Here is a 19,648-nt window from a genome sequence, read left to right as displayed (position 1 = left end):
CATGGTCAAAAGCTTTTCAAAGTCCAAGTTTACAAGGTCAGCTGAGCTTATGGCTGGCTGGGGAATTCTGGGAGTCAAAGTCCACCCATCTTAAAGTTGCCAAGGTTGAGAAACACCGGGTTAGAAAATCAAGGCACCCCCTGGCACCCCCCTGGCGCTCTGAGCCCAGCACACTCATGTCTTGGCAATCTCTATACAGAACACCATCATGCTGTAAGGAAGGGACCTTGGAGGTCTTCTAGTCCACCCTCACATCTTTGTTGCTCCTCTCTGCACTGTTTCCGGTTCTTCAGCGCCTTCTTGTCTTATGGCCACCAAAACCAGGCCCAGAATCAATTAATTCAGAGCAGTTAATGGAATTGCAACTTGGTGGGAACTTTCGAGGGAGCTTCAGAGACCAAATCCAAGCATGGTGTCCACGAAGCAGGAGAAGTGAGATGACATGTGCCCTGACATCGTCACTTAAATGATGCAAATTACGCAAGTGGTATCTCATCCTTTTGATTGGAACGTCCTGTGGGTTCTACCAGATTCATGGAATCTTCAGCTTGGAAGGGACTTGGAGCTCTTCCAGGCCAACTTTCTGCCCAGGGCAGAAATCTTCTGATGGTCTCAGAAAAATGGCTGTCCTATCTTTGTTTGAAATCCTCCAGTAATGGAGACCCCACGACTCCAAGGGGCAGGCAGTTCCATGCATTAGCTCTCACAATTAGGAAATTCCTCATTATTCCGAGTTTGGATCTCCTTCTGGAAAGCTTCTACCTGTTGGATTTTGTCCTGCGCTTGGGAGCTACAGGTAGTCCTTGCTTAACGACCATTTGTTTAGCAATGGTTCGAACTTACGATGGTGCTGGAAAAACCAACTTACAACCAGTCCTTGCACTTACAACCATTGCAGTGTCCCCGCAGTCATGTGATCACAATTTGGGTGCTTGGCAATTGGTTCACATTTATGACCATTGCAGCATCCCAAAGTCATGTGATGGCCCTTTTTGACCTTCCCAGCTGGCTTCCAGCCAGCAAAATCAATGGGGAACTGCATGATTTGCTTAACGGCCACTGCAAAAAAGGTCGTAAAATCGGGTCAGATTTGCTTAATGACCTCTTCGCTTAACAACCAAAATTCTGGTCCCAATTGTGGTTGTTAAGCGAGGACTACCTGTATAGAGAACAAATCCACAGCCTCTCCCCCGTGATGTTCCTTCAAGTATCAGAAGAACACCATCATGCCTTCCCGCAGCCTTATCATATCCAGTTCCTCAAACCACTCTTCGTAGGATTTAGCCCCCAGTCACATCTTTTTTCCTGCTGCGTCTCCATGACGTTGCCTTCCAGCACAGGAGTGAGATAGCCTTGAGTCATCCAACTTTAGCAGTAGAAAAGGCTGTCAGAATTAAATCTTTGTCTTTGTCACCTGTCATCCTGGCTGGAAGATGGTGGACTGGTGGGCACCAGGAACAGAGGCCACTGAAGAGGGATCAGCCATGGGGACAGCAAATCTCATGCTGGTTTGCTTTTCAGCTGACCCCAGAACTGGGGAAGGGGGGACGCGCTTAAACTCAGCCGCAAAGAAAGGCTCTTAGTCTGCCCTACTCACAAGGTGGCAGGGGAAATGTAAAAAAACCCCAAAGAACGCTCGCTATCCCACACCCTTGGAGAAAAATATCGATCCAATGAATAAACGCAAAGTAATGTATTGAATGCAGATCACTGAGTTCCCTTTAGTCCCGTTCAAATCAGTGGAGCAGGCACCTATCCCACGGATAAAGAAATCAGTGGAAAAGCCTTCCACCCTAGATGAAAACCATCAGGGCTGTTGATAAGCAAAACACACTATTTTTGTGTTTTCCCATGTTGTCACATGTTTGGCAAACAATTTTGATTGACTGAAAGACAGGCTAGAAACCTTGGAAATGGAAGAATGTCCGGAATTATTCATGGTCATTTTTTTCCTGTTCATAAAAGAGAATTGCTCAGGCTTAAAACAACAAGAAGAAATACCTCTACTGTACACTTCAATCCTCTTTCCCAACCTGGCGTCTTCCAGATGGGCTGGATGTCCATTCCCCCAACTCCTTGTGAAATCCAACACATCTGGGGAACACCAAGCTAGGAAAACCTCAAAGAAAACAAGGAGGAGGAGGAGAGAGAAGAAGGGGAAGGAGAAGGAGAAACACTTCAGAACAAAAAGCAAATTGTGGCTACAGAGGAAAAAGCAGATTTTAAAGGCTCATATTGTCCTTTGCCTACAAAGGACCATCAGGGAAGGCAGCATAAGTCCTTCACTTGAAAGAGTCCAAAGCATTACACAGGGGATTAATGCAGGGTGAGGGGAGACAGGATGTTAAAAAAAAAGTTAAGATAATAGCTGTAACCTCATGATTGAAGTTCATCACTTTTTATATGGATTGTGCATATTAAAAAAAGGGGGGCAGTTTGGTCTAGTGGTTAAGGCAATGGGCTAGAAACCAGGAGGCTGTGAGTTCTAGTCCCGCCTTAGGCACAAAAGCCGGCTGGGTGACCTTGGGCCAGTCCCTCTCGCTCAGCCCAAGAACCAATCAGGTGTGGTATGAGAGTTCTAGTCCCACCTTAGGCACGAAAGCCAGTTGGGCAACTCTGGGCCAGTCACTCCCTCTCTCAGCCCAAGAGCCAATCAGGTGTGGTGTGAGAGTTCTAGTCCCGCTTTAGGCATGAAAGCCGGCTGGGTGACCTTGGGCCAGTCCCTCTCGCTCAGCCCAGCCCACCTCACAGGGTTGCTGTTGTGGGGAAAATAGGAGGAGAGAAGGAGTATTAGGTATGTTTGCCGCCTTGAGTTATTTATAAAAATAATAAAGGCAGGATAGTAAATAAATAAATAAAATAAAATAAATATGGTCAAGGACCCATCTTGATTTTTTGCTCCCCCTGCAGACAGCCATGTTAGCTATGGAAAAAAACAAACCTCAGCTAACACTAACCAAGATTTGCATGCCATGCAAAGGCCTCTGCTAAGTTTTTAGTTAATCTAGTAAAGCTTGGGTGGTGCTGGAAAAGGGGGAACATTACTTTAGCACAGGTGCAGTTAAGGTGTGAGGAACTTCTGCCTTTGAGGATCAACCATCAAGAGTAAAAGAATGAGCAGTCAAGAAACGCTGCAGATGAGCACTTGGCAGAGCAGCCACAGAGGTCCTTGGAGAAGATATCCAGATGCCATGATGTGTCTACTGTTTCTCAACCTTGGCAACTTTAAGACATGTGGACTTCAACTCCCAGAATTCCCCAGCCAGCATGGCTGGCTGGGGAATTCTGGGAGTTGAAGTCCACATGTCTTAAAGTTGCCACGGTTGAAGAACATGGGTCTATTACCTACAAGGACCAGAATTCTGGCTGTTGAAATCCACACATATTAAAATGGCCAAGCTGGAAAAACACTGCATTAGACCATCTATCTGGTGTGTACCCAACTATCAGATTAAATCCAGCATCAAAAAAGGCTGAGGCTAAGCAGCAAACCTTGTTCGTTGCATTCACACAACACCCTTAATCAGGTTACCGAGTTTACCCATTGTGAAGGTCTGCACAATACACTGAGCTGTTAATTGATGAAATGCCCAAATTCACACAAGACGGTCAGACAGAAAGAAAGCAAGGTGAACACCAACCAAGGTTAGCAGCCGCAGATGCTTGATCTCCAGCTGGCTTAATTAAAGGTGCTTTATATATATGCAGCTGTGCCAAAACATCTGGCTCACATTTAAAACTTCTTGCTTCTTTGCCATCCCATCTTTTGCAGCATCACTCTTAACGACGAGTTCTGGAGAACCTAAAATGTTGCACCATTTTTAGTTTATTTTAATTGGGTGTAAAAAAATTGTTTCCCAGCTATGTCACTAGATCTTTTTTTTCCTTGTGGACCAGTATGGCTGCCTTTATTTTTAAGTGGTGGACAGCCTTCTCCAGTCAATAGAAGTATTGGATTTCAGTTCCTCAAATGGCTGGAAACTAAAATAATAGAATGTAAGATTGGGAATAGACCCGAGAGGTCATTTAGTCCAACCCCACGCCCCGTGCAGAAATACATTACTACAGCAGTTGAGTTATGCAGGTTGAACAATACTGAAGGACACCAAATTGGGAAAGATTTGTGTGAAATCAAAGCTCACCATTATGAAACCTTCCTCTGTTCTGGATCTGCAGTTCCCAGGATTGGGCTCCCCGCTGCCCAATCCTATCTCACTCTCTTTGCAGTATCAAAATTATCAAAAAGATTAAACCCTTCGCTAATGTGCTACAGTACCCGCATTATTTGCAATGCCCCCAGTTAACGTGCTTTGTAAATAAGCGATTCTTCCTGTCCCCATCAGCTGCCGCCAGGTGGTGCTGCTGCGAATAAACGTCCAGTTAAAAGAACCAGTGAAGCAGCAAACGTGGATGGGCAGCAAATTTGGTAATCCCCCCCCCCACATAATGATGGACAAAAAGGCAGACATGGTATGACCTGCAATTAACTGAGTTACAGCTTGCAATTTAGCACAGACCAACAGGGACGTCAATAAAAAAGCTGCACTGTAGCTCCCGTTCTGAATTCCAGCCAGCTCAGGTCCAGAAATCTTCCTTCAAGCAAGCAAATACAACACACACCCACTTCTAAACACCAGCTTGTGCGCATGCATTTTCCTTATCTGACTTTGGGATTTCCCCCCCACCCTTTGATTTTGGGATTGTGAATCGGAAGGGACATTGCAAGTCTACTGGTTTGGATATATAAAGAGTGGCACCTTGGCTGTCCCTTCCCAGTGGTGAGGTTTTACTCAGCTAATCCAGTCTTCTGCATTCACATGGCCTATTGAACCATAAACTAACCATACTAGCTTGTTCAATAACTAACCAAGGTTAGCTTGTTAAACAACTAACCAAAGTTAGCTTGTCAAACAACTAACCAAGGTTAGCTTCTTAAATTCCTAACCAAGGTTTTTTGTTGTTTATTCGTTTAGTCGCTTCCGACTCTTCGTGACTTCATGGACCAGCCCACGCCAGAGCTTCCTGTCGGTCGTCAACACCCCCAGCTTCCTCAGGGACAAGTCCGTCACCTCTGGGGTGGGTTGCCATTACCTTCCCCAGGGATCGCATTTAGTCTGACCTCTCTGTCATGACCTTCCCGTCTTGGGTGGCCCTTCACGGTTTAGCTCATGGCATCATTGAGGTGCTCAAGCTCCAGCACCACGACAAGGTAACGATCCTTTGCTGAAGTTAACCAAGGTTAGCTTCTTAAATAACTAACCAAGCTTAGAAAGTTGCATGTACGCAGCCATCTTTTTAAATTTCCTTGTTGCTGTTTCTTTCTATTCATCTTCTATTTTATAATATGTCTCTCCTCGCTCAACCTTTTCTGCTCCTTAAATCAATTTCTGGCTGGGAATTCTGGGAACCATAGTCCTAATATAGCTAGAGTGGATCAGACTGGGTAAGTTTCCCTAAATTATCTCCCCACCTCCATTCTCCCTTCTTATTCCCCATCCAGTTTAGTGGCATGCATGGTGCAAAATAACCCTGATTTTGCCTTTACTAGTCTGTTAAAGAGATCATATCTATCATTTATAACAAGTAAACTAGTAAAGTATGAATGGGCCGGATGGTACATGTCAAGCCCCCAAAACTCAACTATGTTTAGCATGGTTGGGCATGTAGCCTTTAGGTTAAACCAGTGTTTCTCAACCTTTGCAACTTTAAGACGTGTGGAGTTCAACTCCCAATATTCCCCAGCCAGCCAGCTAATGCTGGCTGGGGAATTCTGGGAGTTGAAGTCCACGTCTTAAAGTTGCAAAGGTTGAGAAACTCTGCGTTAAATGATGGGGTTGAGCATGTTGAATGAACCAGCCCCCAGCCATTCCTAAAATGGTCTTTTAACTAGAAGTGGAAACAAGCACAAACTGTCCTGACTAAGCAAAGACCACGCCAAGACGAGGAGGAAGTCTCTAGTGTTTTATTTACTGCTATAGTAGACAGGAAATCCTACCAAACCGAAGAAGCCTGGGAAAACACAGACAGATAAATGCCAAAACTCAAGGCGGGTCTGTTCTGGGTTTCTCTGAATGACAGCTCAAAGTCTCTAAACTACACATGCATTTTCCGGCCTGGATAGGGGCCCCCTCCTGCTCACCATCTGTACTCACAACATGTACAGTAGTTAAAAGTTGGGATTCATTTTCTAAGTACATAAAGAGAGTACCCTCACCCTGCACTGTGGATGGGACTTTTTAACCTGGTAGAAATGCTTGAATGAAGCATTTGGAAGGATCCTCAGAAACAGAGTCTGGCGTTCAAGTCAAACATACCCTCTGATGACACCATGGATTCCTTTCAGGTTATGGCCACCTACTGTCCTGACTCCCAGGAAACACTCTGAGACAAGGAACTGTTCTCTAATGTTTATTGCTAGTACATAACAGGAATCCTAACAAACTGAACAAGCGTGGGAAAAACCCAGCCATATAAACCCCGTAGGTTAAGGCGGTCCCAATCTGTGCCTCTTGGAATGGCTCACCAATTCCTCAGTGCTACGCATGCGCTTGACAGTCTGGGTGGGAGCCCCCTGCTCGCCATCCTTACTCATGACACCTACAAATTTAATGAAGAAAAAAGCACACCTCTATGTAGTCTGTTTTCCCTCAATGTGGAGGTGGCCTGCTGTTCCCTTCTTCTGGGATGTGACTCCCCAGTCCAGCTAAGAGCCCTGAGATTTCCTAGTGGTCTCCCATCCAAGGACTCACCAGACGGATCTGAGCCTGTTTACCTTCTGAGCTCAGACAAGCCCAGCCAGGCTCTGCCAGCTGTTGAAACCTTGCTGATGCATAAATCCACTACTATAGGGCTCCCGGTGGCTGCGTTCACAGAACCCACTTCGCCCACTTAGTGAATTAACCTGTTTTCTCAATTTCTACCAGGTTTTCAACCCAGGGTCTTCCTAATAGTTAACTGAAATTGTCTTTGTTATCCTTTCAACCTCTCAGTCCTACAAGAAGAGGGGAGTCGGAAGGAGAGAGGTGTCTTACCTCTGAGAACTAATGGCTGCACAGGGATCTGAGCATTTGAGGGCTGTTTTCACACCAGTGACTCAACCTGGTTGTGTGAAGATCTGGAAACAACGACCAAGGGAGATGACGGGCTCCCCTTCTCTCAGTTTGTTCCAGCAGCAACTGGGCAACCCTCTATCATGGATGCTTGAATTGGGATTCCTGCACTGAATGCAGAGGGGGGTTGGAATTGATGACCTCAAGGATCATTTTCCACTCTGTGATTCTGTGCCTGTGTAATTCTACTTCTGGAGCAATGGAAAGCAAATTCACTCTATCATCTATGTGACAAATGAATCTGGAATTTCTGATCAACCTAGCCAAGGAACCTAACACATTAGACACTGTGCTTCTATCTTTAAAACATACTATTAAAAAGCATGAGAGGGGTTTGCCTTCTTTAAAAAAAACGTGTTTCCCACCTGGTCACGCACATGGCTCCTTTCAAAAAGAAGAAGGCTCGGCTTTGCACAGCAGGCTGAACCCCAAAGCAAACTAACCAAGCTTAACTCTAACCAAGGTTAACATCTTCTGCACCCAAAGCAGTTGCCACGTCTGACATGTCTAAGTGTGGTTGTGTAAACCTAACCAACACGTGAATGGAAACACTCTTGCCTTCTCTAGATAGTCCCCTCCAAAGCTTTTCAGCCTCTTTGCAAGCTTATACCCTCCTCCTGGGGGACCTTCCTTTCCTTTTGTCATGTTAGAAAATACATCAGCAGCTGGCTGGGGCTGAGATCGAAATCCTTTCGAGGCCCGGATTCAAAACAGCTGCCCAAACAGCCTCCTGGATCCATGCTGGAGAGTCTGAATTTAGGTGGCTTATGGGGAACTTCAAAATCACTTGTGCAACGTGCAGACAAGCACAGGCACATGCATGTGCATTACTCGCAGGATGCAATCTGCAGGATCAGCTCCCCGCGTTGTTTTTATTTATGTCATTGCAGAAAACTGATGTTGCAATACAGGTGAAAAAGAGTGCCCCAGATGGTGCCAACTCGCTGCCTTTGGTTGATCAGCTGTGGACTGCCCTGAAAGGAAACCCACAAGTTTGATGTGGGAATCTTAGGCACATCTTTTGCAGAAGCTACAAGGCTCCATCCATTGGATGACCTCATTGTTTCCATAGGAGCTAATGAATTCGAGCTGGAAGGGGGGGCTGGGCCGTGGGGGTGGATCAAACTAAAAACAGATGTATGAGTAATGAGCTTGGAGCAGTAAAAAATAAAAATTTATGGGAAGTCCAGGTGTACGATGCCATGCTCTAGATGGGTTTGGAAAAGTTCACTGGGAAGGTGGGAACCTGGAAATCTCATTTGTTTTCCCACCAAGATTCCTGAAAAAGTGGCATATCAAGCCCACTTTTTAGTTCAGCTCAAAATTCACCTGTTGGTCTGAGCTGCCAAATTGCAGAACGCCACTAGATGGCAGCAATAGGGAATGGAGGGGTTCTGTATCTCTCTGCTGCCATCTAGTGGTGCTCCAAACATTTGCAGTCCAAAAGTCAAATGTTTTTGGAAAAACTTGTGGTTTTTCCATGTTGACTGTCTATCACATCTGGCCATTGGCAAAAAGGGCAGATAGGATGTTGAAATATTTAATTCACAGACAATGGATTATCCACCATCTTCTTTGTCACAGCAGTGTAACCTGAGGCCCATGCACATAAATGCAAATCAGGCCTGTTTGACTTCTATGGCTCCCAGGGGTGTCTGCAGGGTGCGGTCAAAAAAGTCAAGATGGTGGCCGCAATAGTGAGATTGAAGCTCCTCCTGTTTTTTATGTGTATTGATATGCTGACAAGTAATTGATTTCCCAAGTTTCTGGAAAAGGCAATTTCCAGCATTATTAGTATATTTTAACTTGAAATACAACCAGAGATATGTCGGTATACCATCGGAAGATGAGACCCCCAGGTCGGGAGATGGTCAAAATGCTACTGGGGAGGAACCGAGGATGAGTTCAACTAGCCCCAAACGTGATGACGCAGCTAGCTCAAAGCCGAAAGGACGGCTAGCGGCCGACGGTGCTGGTGGTGAACGGCGAATCCGATGTTCTAAGGATCAACACACCATTGGAACCTGGAATGTAAGATCTATGAGCCAGGGCAAATTGGATGTGGTTATTGGTGAGATGTCAAGATTAAAGATAGACATTCTGGGCGTCAGTGAACTGAAATGGACTGGAATGGGCCACTTCACATCAAATGACCACCAGATCTACTACTGCGGACAAGAGGACCACAGAAGAAATGGAGTAGCCTTCATAATTCATAGTAAAGTGGCTAAAGCAGCGCTTGAATACAATCCAAAAAACGATAGAATGATCTCAATTCGAATTCAGGGCAAGCCATCTAACATCACAGTGATCCAAATATACGCCCCAACCACAGATGCTGAAGAAGCTGAAGTAGAGCAGTTCTATGAGGATCTGCAGCACCTACTGGACGACACGCCTAAAAGAGATGTTATTTTCATCACGGGAGACTGGAATGCTAAGGTGGGAAGTCAAATGACACCTGGAATTACAGGTAAGCATGGCCTGGGAGAACAAAACGAAGCAGGACATAGGCTGATAGAATTTTGCCAAGACAATTCAATGTGCATAACAAACACTCTCTTCCAGCAACCTAAGAGACGGCTTTATACATGGACTTCCCCAGATGGACAACACCGAAATCAGATTGACTACATCCTTTGCAGCCAAAGGTGGCCGACATCTATACAGTCGGTAAAAACAAGGCCTGGAGCTGACTGTAGTTCAGATCACGAACTTCTTGCACAATTTAGGATCAGACTAAATAGATTAGGGAAGACCCACAGATCAGCTAGATATGAGCTCACTAATATTCCTAAGGAATATGCAGTGGAGGTGAAGAATAGATTTAAGGGACTGGACTTAGTAGATAGGGTCCCGGAAGAACTATGGACAGAAGTTCGCAACTTTGTTCAGGAGGCGGCAACAAAATACATCCCAAAGAAAGAGAAAACCAAGAAGGCAAAGTGGCTGTCTGCTGAGACACTAGAAGTAGCCCAAGAAAGAAGGAAAGCAAAAGGCAATAGTGATAGGGGGAGATATGCCCAATTCAATGCAAAATTCCAGAGGTTAGCCAAAAGAGATAGGGAATTATTTTTAAGCAAGCAATGCGCGGAAGTGGAAGAAGACAATAGAATAGGAAGGACAAGAGACCTCTTCCAGAAAATTAGAAACATTGGAGGTAAATTCCAGGCCAAAATGGGTATGATCAAAAACAAAGATGGCAAGGACCTAACAGAAGAAGAAGAGATCAAGAAAAGGTGGCAAGAATATACAGAAGACCTGTATAGGAAGGATAACAGTATCGGGGATAGCTTTGATGGTGTGGTCAGTGAGCTAGAGCCAGACATCCTGAAGAATGAGGTTGAGTGGGCCTTAAGAAGCATTGCTAATAACTAGGCAGCAGGAGACGACGGCATCCCAGCTGAACTATTCAAAATCTTGCAAGATGATGCTGTCAAGGTAATGCATGCTATATGCCAGCAAATTTGGAAAACACAAGAATGGACAATGGACTGGAAAAAATCAACTTATATCCCCATACCAAAAAAGGGAAACACGAAATAATGTTCAGACTATCGAACAGTGGCACTCATTTCACATGCCAGTAAGGTAATGCTCAAGATCCTTCAAGGTAGACTTCAGCAGTTCATGGAGCGAGAATTGCCAGATGTACAAGCTGGCTTTAGAAAAGGCAGAGGAACTAGGGACCAAATTGCCAATATCCGATGGATAATGGAAAAAGCCAGGGAGTTTCAGAAAAACATTTATTTCTGTTTTATTGACTATTCTAAAGCCTTTGACTGTGTGGACCATAACAAATTGTGGCAAGTTCTTAGTGGTATGGGGATACCAAGTCATCTTGTCTGCCTCCTGAAGAATCTGTATAACGACCAAGTAGCAACAGTAAGAACAGACCACGGAACAACGGACTGGTTTAAGATTGGGAAAGGAGTACGGCAGGGCTGTATCCTCTCACCCTACCTATTCAACTTGTACGCAGAACACATCATGGGACATGCTGGGCTTGAGGAGTCCAAGGCTGGAGTTAAAATCGCTGGAAGAAACATTAGCAATCTCAGATATGCAGATGATACCACTTTGATGGCTGAAAGCGAAGAGGAACTGAGGAGCCTTATGATGAAGGTGAAAGAAGAAAGTGCAAAAGCTGGCTTGCAGCTAAACCTCAAAAAAACCAAGATTATGGCAACCAACTTGATTGATAACTGGCAAATAGAGGGAGAAAATGTAGAAGCAGTGAAAGACTTTGTATTCCTAGGTGCAAAGATTACTGCAGATGCTGACTGCAGTCAGGAAATCAGAAGACGCTTCATCCTTGGGAGAAGAGCAATGACAAATCTCGATAAAATAGTTAAGAGCAGAGACATCACACTGACAACCAAGGTCCGCATAGTTAAAGCAATGGTGTTCCCCGTAGTAACATATGGCTGCGAGAGCTGGACCATAAGGAAGGCTGAGAGAAGGAAGATCGATGCTTTTGAACTGTGGTGTTGGAGGAAAATTCTGAGAGTGCCTTGGACTGCAAGAGGATCAAACCAGTCTGTCCTCCAGGAAATAAAGCCAGACTGCTCACTTGAGGGAATGATATTAAAGGCAAAACTGAAATACTTTGGCCACACAATGAGAAGACAGGACACCCTGGAGAGGATGCTGATGCTGGGGAGAGTGGAGGGCAAAAGGAAGAGGGGCCGACCAAGGGCAAGGTGGATGGATGATATTCTAGAGGTGACGGACTCATCCCTGGGGGAGCTGGGGGTGTTGACAACCAACAGGAAGCTCTGGCGTGGGCTGGTCCATGAAGTCACGAAGAGTCGGAAGCGACTAAATGAATAAACAACAACAAACTTGAAATAGTGTGTCAGTGAGTGATCATGTAGATTAAACAAGGACATGTAGTTTGACTTCAAGTCTGGTTTGGATGTTACTCAAAATTCCTAGCTTCACGATAGTCCTTGGGGAAAAAGATTACACAATTTGATCCAAATGAAAAAGGCATTATTTTATACTCAGGAGATCAAGGGAAGTTACCTTGGTTCTTGGTTGTACATCTTGGCTGTGTTCAAGGAGAGACTGACCAAAGCATTTGCATAATAAGCTAAGATTTGAGAGTTTTAATCTCCTTGGTTATTTTTTTTCCCAGCATATTTTGTGAACCCAGCCTGTTTAGTCAGTTCAGGGTTCAATGTATTGCGTGAATTCGGAAAATGGATGAGGTCAGTAACCAGGTTAAACAAGCTGTGTGAGCACAGCCGTAGTTCTTGCAGCGGAAAAGGGTCTGGCTGATATGTGAGAGACCAGCCCTTGTTGATTACTTCTACAGCAGAATCAAGTGATGGCTTTGGCTGTGGGGCCTGGAATTCCAGAAGCTGCAGCCCCAACATTTCTGCTGTAGTGGTGGATCCTTGCACGGAGCAGGGGGTTGGACTAGATGATCTCCAAGATCTCTTACAATCTGTACATTCTGTGATTCTGCGGAAGGCACCAGTCTGGGAGAGCTTGACCTAGGAGCTAGAAGCACTACAGGTAGTCCTCACTTAACAAACATTTGTTCAGTGACGGTTCAGACTTACAACGGTGTTGAAAAAAATGACTTACAACCAATTCTCACACTTATGGCCATCGCGGTGTCCACGCAGTCACATGATCACGATTTGGGCACTTGGCAACCAGTTCGCATTTATGACCGTTCAGTGTCACATGGTCACATGATCGCCATTTTTGACCTACCTGGGGCCAGCTTCTGGCAAGCCAAATCAACGGGGAACTGTGTGATTCACTTAACGACCATGTGGTTTGCTTCCTGTCCATGGTGATTCACTTAACAACCACTGCAAAAAAGTACGTAAAATCGAGTCAGATTTGCTTAATGCCCGCTTTGCTTAGCAACCGAAATTCCTGTCCCAATTGTGGTCGTTAAGCAAGGACTACCTTTGCAGACCAGGGGAGAAATAATGGTGGATTTGGGGAGGAGAGATCAAGGAGAAATTGGCCCAAACTAGCTTAAATTTGCAGTTCCATGTGCTGCAGTGGGGCTGGGGATTTGGGGTGTGCCGCAGAACAGAGCTGGGGGTCACCAGGTTGGGGAATGATACCACAGAGGGTTGATCAGTGGCATCGCTGCTTTGTGGCTTTCTGTGGCTGGTCGCCTTGTGGCATGAAAGCAAAGGAAAACTTGCCATTGGTGAAATGTCATCCTAATTTCCTTCAGCTTCAGGCCCCGGGACGTTACCTTCATCGTCTCTGGGTGCAGAAGCCCCAGGTAACGTGCACGGCCTGCCCTTCAGCCGCTCACCTATCCTCGTGTAACGCTGCAAGTTAATTTTTCTCTCCTTGTGCCTCTCTCCCCAAAACAGGGCTGCTGCTTCAACCTAATGGCAGCCCTCAGCTGACGCTGATGTGTCTTTCAGACGAGGATGAAAGATGCTAGGAGCTGTAGTTCAGCAACGTGGGGAGGGGGGCGGGCACTCTGGTGGGGGGGATGAAGGAAAAACAGCTTTTGATTCTCTAGCACAAGGTGTTCTCGACCTTGGCCGCTTGAAGAGGTGTGGACTTCAATTCCCAGAATTCCCCAGCCAGCGCATGCTGGCTGGGGAATTCTGGGAGTTGAAGTCCACACCTCTTCAAGTGGCCAAGGTTGAGCAACACAGCTCTAGCATATGAATTGGACAAACTGGGAACACCCACTCCTTTTCTCCATCAGGACCATGGAGCTGAACGTACCTGGAAGGCAACAGGGTATGCTAAGCACTGACATCTCTTGAGCAACATTCAATACACTAATATCTCAATAAAATCAGAAGTATGAGGAATATACTGTATATTGATTATGTGCCGAACATATTGAGGGAAGGTGGATGAGAGGAAGGTGAGCGTGATTTTGAAACTGGAGGAAGAAATATTGGCGACCTGAAAACTCAAAGGGTCTATTAATCAAAGTCAAGGAGCACGGTGAAAAAATGGGACTAAAAGTAAATATAAAGGTGGCCAAGCTAATGGCAAGCGGTACAAGCACCCATCTTTTCAGACAACACTCATATATAAAAGCTATCCTGCCATGGGGTTCTCCTAACCCGGAGAGCATCTCCTTTTTCCATGGGGGCTGTTGGTGGCAGCTGGAGAACAGCCTTCTGGAGTGGAAAGATCACTCAAACTAGCAACGTTTCCGAAGTATCCTTAGCTGGAAGAAGTTGTCTGGCTGACTTTGTCTGGACCTGTAAGGTTAGCAGGCTCGGGACTGGTTGGGATGTGAATGGGAGACCACCAGGAGGTCCTGGGTATGAGCTAAACAGGGATGTTGAAGGAACACACTGCAGAAGGAAGCAGGGGCAATTTCAGTCGACGGAAAACTAAACTACACTGTAAGGTTTGCTTAAAAGACAGCTGTTACGGTCAGACACCAAACACTCTTCTCGATCTGAGATTCCTTCACAAGGCGTCATTGGAGACCTGCTTCTGGTGTTAACCTTATTTCTACCAAGTGATTAACTATGGAGCCCTTAGAAAGAATTACTTCCAAGTCGTTGTTGTTGTTTTTTTAAATACTGGAGGCATTTTTAGGTTGAAATATGATATAATTCTGTAGCTTGTTTGGGGAAGTTCTTGCTTGCTCCCACAAAACAGGGTTAAATTGAGGTGGTGGGGCACACCCTGATGACAACGATCCTGATGAAACAGGTCTGGCCCTGAGCATGTCTGCCTCGGCAGCCATTTTGATTGAACCAGCCACTCAGTGCACCGGGCTCAGAGTATACTATAAGCCACACTAAAGGAAATCAAACCAAGGTTAAAACCAGGCCGAGTCTGCACAAGCACTAGAAAACTAACTCTTGGCGGCCAACTGTGGGTCCCCTGGAGATTTGCAGCCAAGCTTAGCAGGTTGTGTGAAGGCAACATTAGGCCCACAGAACAGATGGTGGGGAGAGAGAGGGTCTTGTAACTTTAAGCTCAACTGGGCCCCCCTGCCAGGGATGTCCACAACTATCCAGATGGTCTCTGGGGTCATGGGATGACAGCTCTGCGTTTGTCCACATGAAAAAAGGGGCAGGGCTTGGATCACGTGGCTCTGGCTGCCATCTTGACTTTTTTGACCCACCCACCCCTCCACAGATGCCCCTGAGTCCCCATCAAATGGGGAACCTGCCTGTCATGGACAGCTCCCTATCCATAAGACTCTTTACGAAGAAGAATCTTCTGATGCTGTGAATATCAACACGTTTATTAGGTCCCTGAGACCGTTCCCTTTGTTATGGGGTGGATGTGCCTGTCTGAAGCCCCGCAGGCCGATGTAAGGCCTTGCTCAGCCTGCAAGAGCAGGCATTCATTCCCACCTCGTTTCACCCTCAACCACTAGCAATGCTCGAATTTGGTGCTGACTTCTCTTCTAGCCAACCTCGGTGGGCAGCAATGCGGTTGCGCCCTGTACATGTGGCTTGCTCTCCAATAAATCACCGCAGATCAAGGGTGCTGCAGCCAGATTCCCCAGCCAGCTTTTCTAATGCACTTAAGAGAGTGGACTTGGGAAGTAAAGAATACTGTTCTATTAGCAGCCATTAGCTTCGCCCGTTTGATCATGCCACCTGGGGGTAGATTTGCGTGCTTCGGGGCATGGCTTCGGGTCCGATCCAGTACTTGGACTCCAATCTCCTTGTTGCAGCACAGGTGATAGAGATCATACAGCTCAGAGGAGGAAACCCCTCCAGCTCTTTTCAGCGCATGGATCCCTAGTGGGGCTGAAGGCCAGACGCACTTGTTGCGTTTGTTTGCAAGAGAAGCCCGCAGCGAAGAGCTGTAGTGCAAGATGCTCCTGTTTGAGGCCCAGGCGGGTGCTCCTTTCGGAAAACTCCCTTCCGTTTCCCCCTCCGAGACCCCTGGATTTCTGTTTTGTCTTCTCCTTGCCACAGAAGTCCTTTGACATCAAGAACTTGGAGGGTTTTCCCCATTTTACACACCTTGGTCCTGTCCTTGGATGGGGGTGGAATAAGGGGGGAAATACGACTTTAGCATTAGTGCAGCTAAGGCGGACATAAGCCTGTCTTGTTCATGGGAAGGGGGATGACAGGAAGGCAATGTCATGGGCACACAATAGAAAAAAGGTTGCCAAGACATGGGGGTGCTAGGCTCTACTGCAGTGTTTCTCAACCTTGGGAACTTTAAGATGTGTGGACTTCAACTCCCAGAAGTTGGCTGGGGAATTCTGGGAGTTGAAGTCCACACATCTTAAAGTTCCCAAGGTTGAGAAATACTGCTCTGCTATAAGTGTGGAAAGCCTCTACGTGTACCAATCAACCCCCCGCCCCGCCACCAAAGCTAAGCTCTTTTTCTTAAAGCTACCTTCCCATCCGTACCCAGCTGGGTTGGATTTCCATTCCCATGTTGATGAGGGATCCTGGGAGTTGAAATCCAAAACATTAGAAGAACTTAAATTTGAGAAGGGTGGCTTAAGATAGATAGATATTCTTTCCTGATAAGTGGTGGGAAAGCAATGGAACAGGTGCTGAGTCTGATGCCAGTGCTTCAATTAATAGTACAGGTAGTCCTCGACTTATGACCATTTGTTTAACGACTGTTCAAAGTTATGACAGTGCTGAAAAAAGTGACCTATGAATGGTCCTTGCGCTTACAACCGTCACAGTGTCCCTGCAGTCACGTGATCTAAATTCCGGTGCTTGGCAACTAGCATGTATTTAGGACAGTCGCAGTATCCCGGGGTCACAAGATCGCCATTTGCAACCTTCCCAGCTGGCTTCCGACAAGCAAAGTCAATGGGGGAAGCTGGATTCACTTAACAACCACAGCAAAAAAGGTAGTAAAACTGGGTGCAACTCACTTAATGACCACATCGCTTAGTGATGGAAGTTCTGGTCCCAATTGTGATCATAAGTTGAGGACTACCTGTGTTTATTAGAGAAAAGATAAAGGTTAAAGGTAAAGGTACCCAACCTTCAAATGAGACAAGATATAGGCAAGTTAGGGCACCAAACTCTTGCCCGTTTCCTCCCATCTTTTTCTATGAATGAGGCAGGAAACTAAGGATGTCTGGAGGGGGTCAGAAAAGTCAACATGGTGGCCATGACCATGCTGGGGAAACCCCACTCCATTTTTTCCATGCAATTTTTACCCCTCCCTCTGCAACTATGCCTGCAGGAAGCTTTGCCTCTAGTCACCGTTTTAATTGCTGTTGGGTGAGCAGCGGTAAACTGCTTCGTAGCGGAGAGAAACTAAGAGGCGAAGGCCAGCTGCGGAGTGCCTTCTCCAAGAACTCCAGAACCCAAGATCCACAGCCACCCTTGGGTTCCAAATGCAAGGAGGAAAGAGGGTTTCCAAAGCAATGGATTAAATGTCCACCCTTGGAGGGTCACAGCTGGGGGAGGGCAAGTGAAGCTGCCTGCATGGTGGTGTCACTGCACGTGGGATGTCACTCTGCCTTTCAACCAACTCCTATGATCCTAACATTTACCTGGGAATTCCTGAGCACTGAATTATCTGCAGGACTATCTTTGATTGACACCCTTCCTTTATGATTTGTGGAATACTGGGGTCAGCAAAAAAAAAATTGCAGCGAAAGCAGAAAATGAAGTTTACAGTGCTGATTCTGATTAGCCATAAAATGAAGCATGGCATCATCTAATAATGCTCCCAAAGGCTGGCAAAAGAGCTGTGTCCTCCCCCTTCGCACCGCAGTTGGATTGTCCCGTCGGCAGCCAGCTCAGACCCTCACTCCTTCTCCCCTCCTGCCCCAGCGCAATGCAGCTTTCAAACCTGACCGTATTATTTGCCAGCAGATCCTTCCTGAACTGTAGCTCACAGGGAGCAAAATGGGAAGGGGGAGGAAATTGGCTTGGCTTTGATGTGCAAGATCAAAGGGAGTATGTGTACAGGGTGGCAAATGGATGTGACGAGGACAGGCCCGTTTGGTTCTCTCTGAAAAATAAGCATTTTCAGAGCTCTGGGTTTGGGGGGAAATGCTTTACAACTGGCTCTTGTCATAATTCTGAACTATTTGTTAATAAATCTTCCAGAAAAGGCAGAGGGCCCTTTCCCACTTGTACAAACTGATCCTGGCAATCTCCTTTTCCTGCTGGGTCTCCTTTGCTATCCTGTCCCCTTCAGGCCAGTGTTTCTTAACCTTAGCAACTTTAAGAGGTGTGGACTTCAACTCCCAGAATTCCCATGCAAGTACTAGCTACTTCTGGCTTCTGAGATCAGATAAAAACAGCCAGGTACTGCCATCTGCTGAAACCTGTGGTGACCAGCTCTGTAGCAACACCTTGTAAATGACTTCTGTCCGTGAGTTTGATCATTTCCGGATCCCAGTAGGTTGGGATCACTCCAGGACAGACAAAAGGATATTTTAACCATGATGCCACACTAGCAGCAGGATGGAAAATCACTGTCACAAAAAAAATACACTCAAAAGATTTTTTAAAGTTAGCGGAGCGTATGTGAGTGTGTGTGTGTGTGTTTCAAAAGCTTTTTTTTCCTCCAAAATTAGGTTGGTTGGACTCACGAAACTTATTTATTTATTGTTGCTTTTAAAATAAATCACAGGAAAAGAAACAAAACCCAGAGTTAATTATAATGCAAATACATACATTCTCAAAGAAAAAGAAACTACGCATATAAAGTGCTTTAAAAAGTGAAAAAAATACAACAGAAAAAAGAAAACAAAAAAGTAGAATATATCATTATAACCATTAATGGTTACAAATCTGTATCTACTTATCTAATGAAAATATTATTCAAGTACGTATATATTAATTTCTAATACATTTATATAACTATCATTCTTTTTTAACCTATTGTATTTTGTATAAATGAGTCCCATATTTCATTATACTTGTCCATACAAAGTCTATAGCAATCTGCTCATAATTAGCAAGTGTAATCAGGTCTTCAATCCGTTGAATAAATGGGGCCATATATTTATCTTTCCAATGCTTCAATATCAGGCTTTTGGCCATAGTAAGGGCACAGAGAATCCATTTACATTGTCCAGTTGTCAAATTCCATGTTCCAGATATGTAATTCAAGAGAATATTATCCTCTGAAAATTTTACCTTTGGTTGCACATTTATATGATGCTCTACTTTCTCCCAAAACTTAGTAAATATAGGACATTGTAAAACCTGTGTTTTAAAGAGGAATTGTCCTTATTTCTCCCCTTAAATATGAGTGTGTGTTAGCTAATAGCCATAGTATTATTTTCCTTCAATTCTTTCTTTTTTTGATTGTATAGTTTTAGTAAATAACATTATTATATGTAAATATATTGAGAGCTCTTGCACCAAAGTCAAATTCCTTGTATGTCTAATCCTACTTGGCCAATAAAGTATTCTATTCTATTCTATTCTATTCTATTCTATTCTATTCTATTCTATTCTATTCTATTCCATCTCCAACAAAATGTTCTTAGACAGTCCTTTTCTACACAAACGTAATGGAGTCCAATAAATTCTAAATGTTATTTTTTGTTGTCTAAGTCGTACTTTGAAGTCCATTGACCCTCTTCCCATAGAAGTTTAAACACTCTCCCATTGACT

The sequence above is a fragment of the Candoia aspera genome, chromosome 6, assembly GCF_035149785.1.
Source record: "Candoia aspera isolate rCanAsp1 chromosome 6, rCanAsp1.hap2, whole genome shotgun sequence".
Classification (NCBI taxonomy): domain Eukaryota; kingdom Metazoa; phylum Chordata; class Lepidosauria; order Squamata; family Boidae; genus Candoia; species Candoia aspera.
This window is presented reverse-complemented; position numbering follows the sequence as displayed.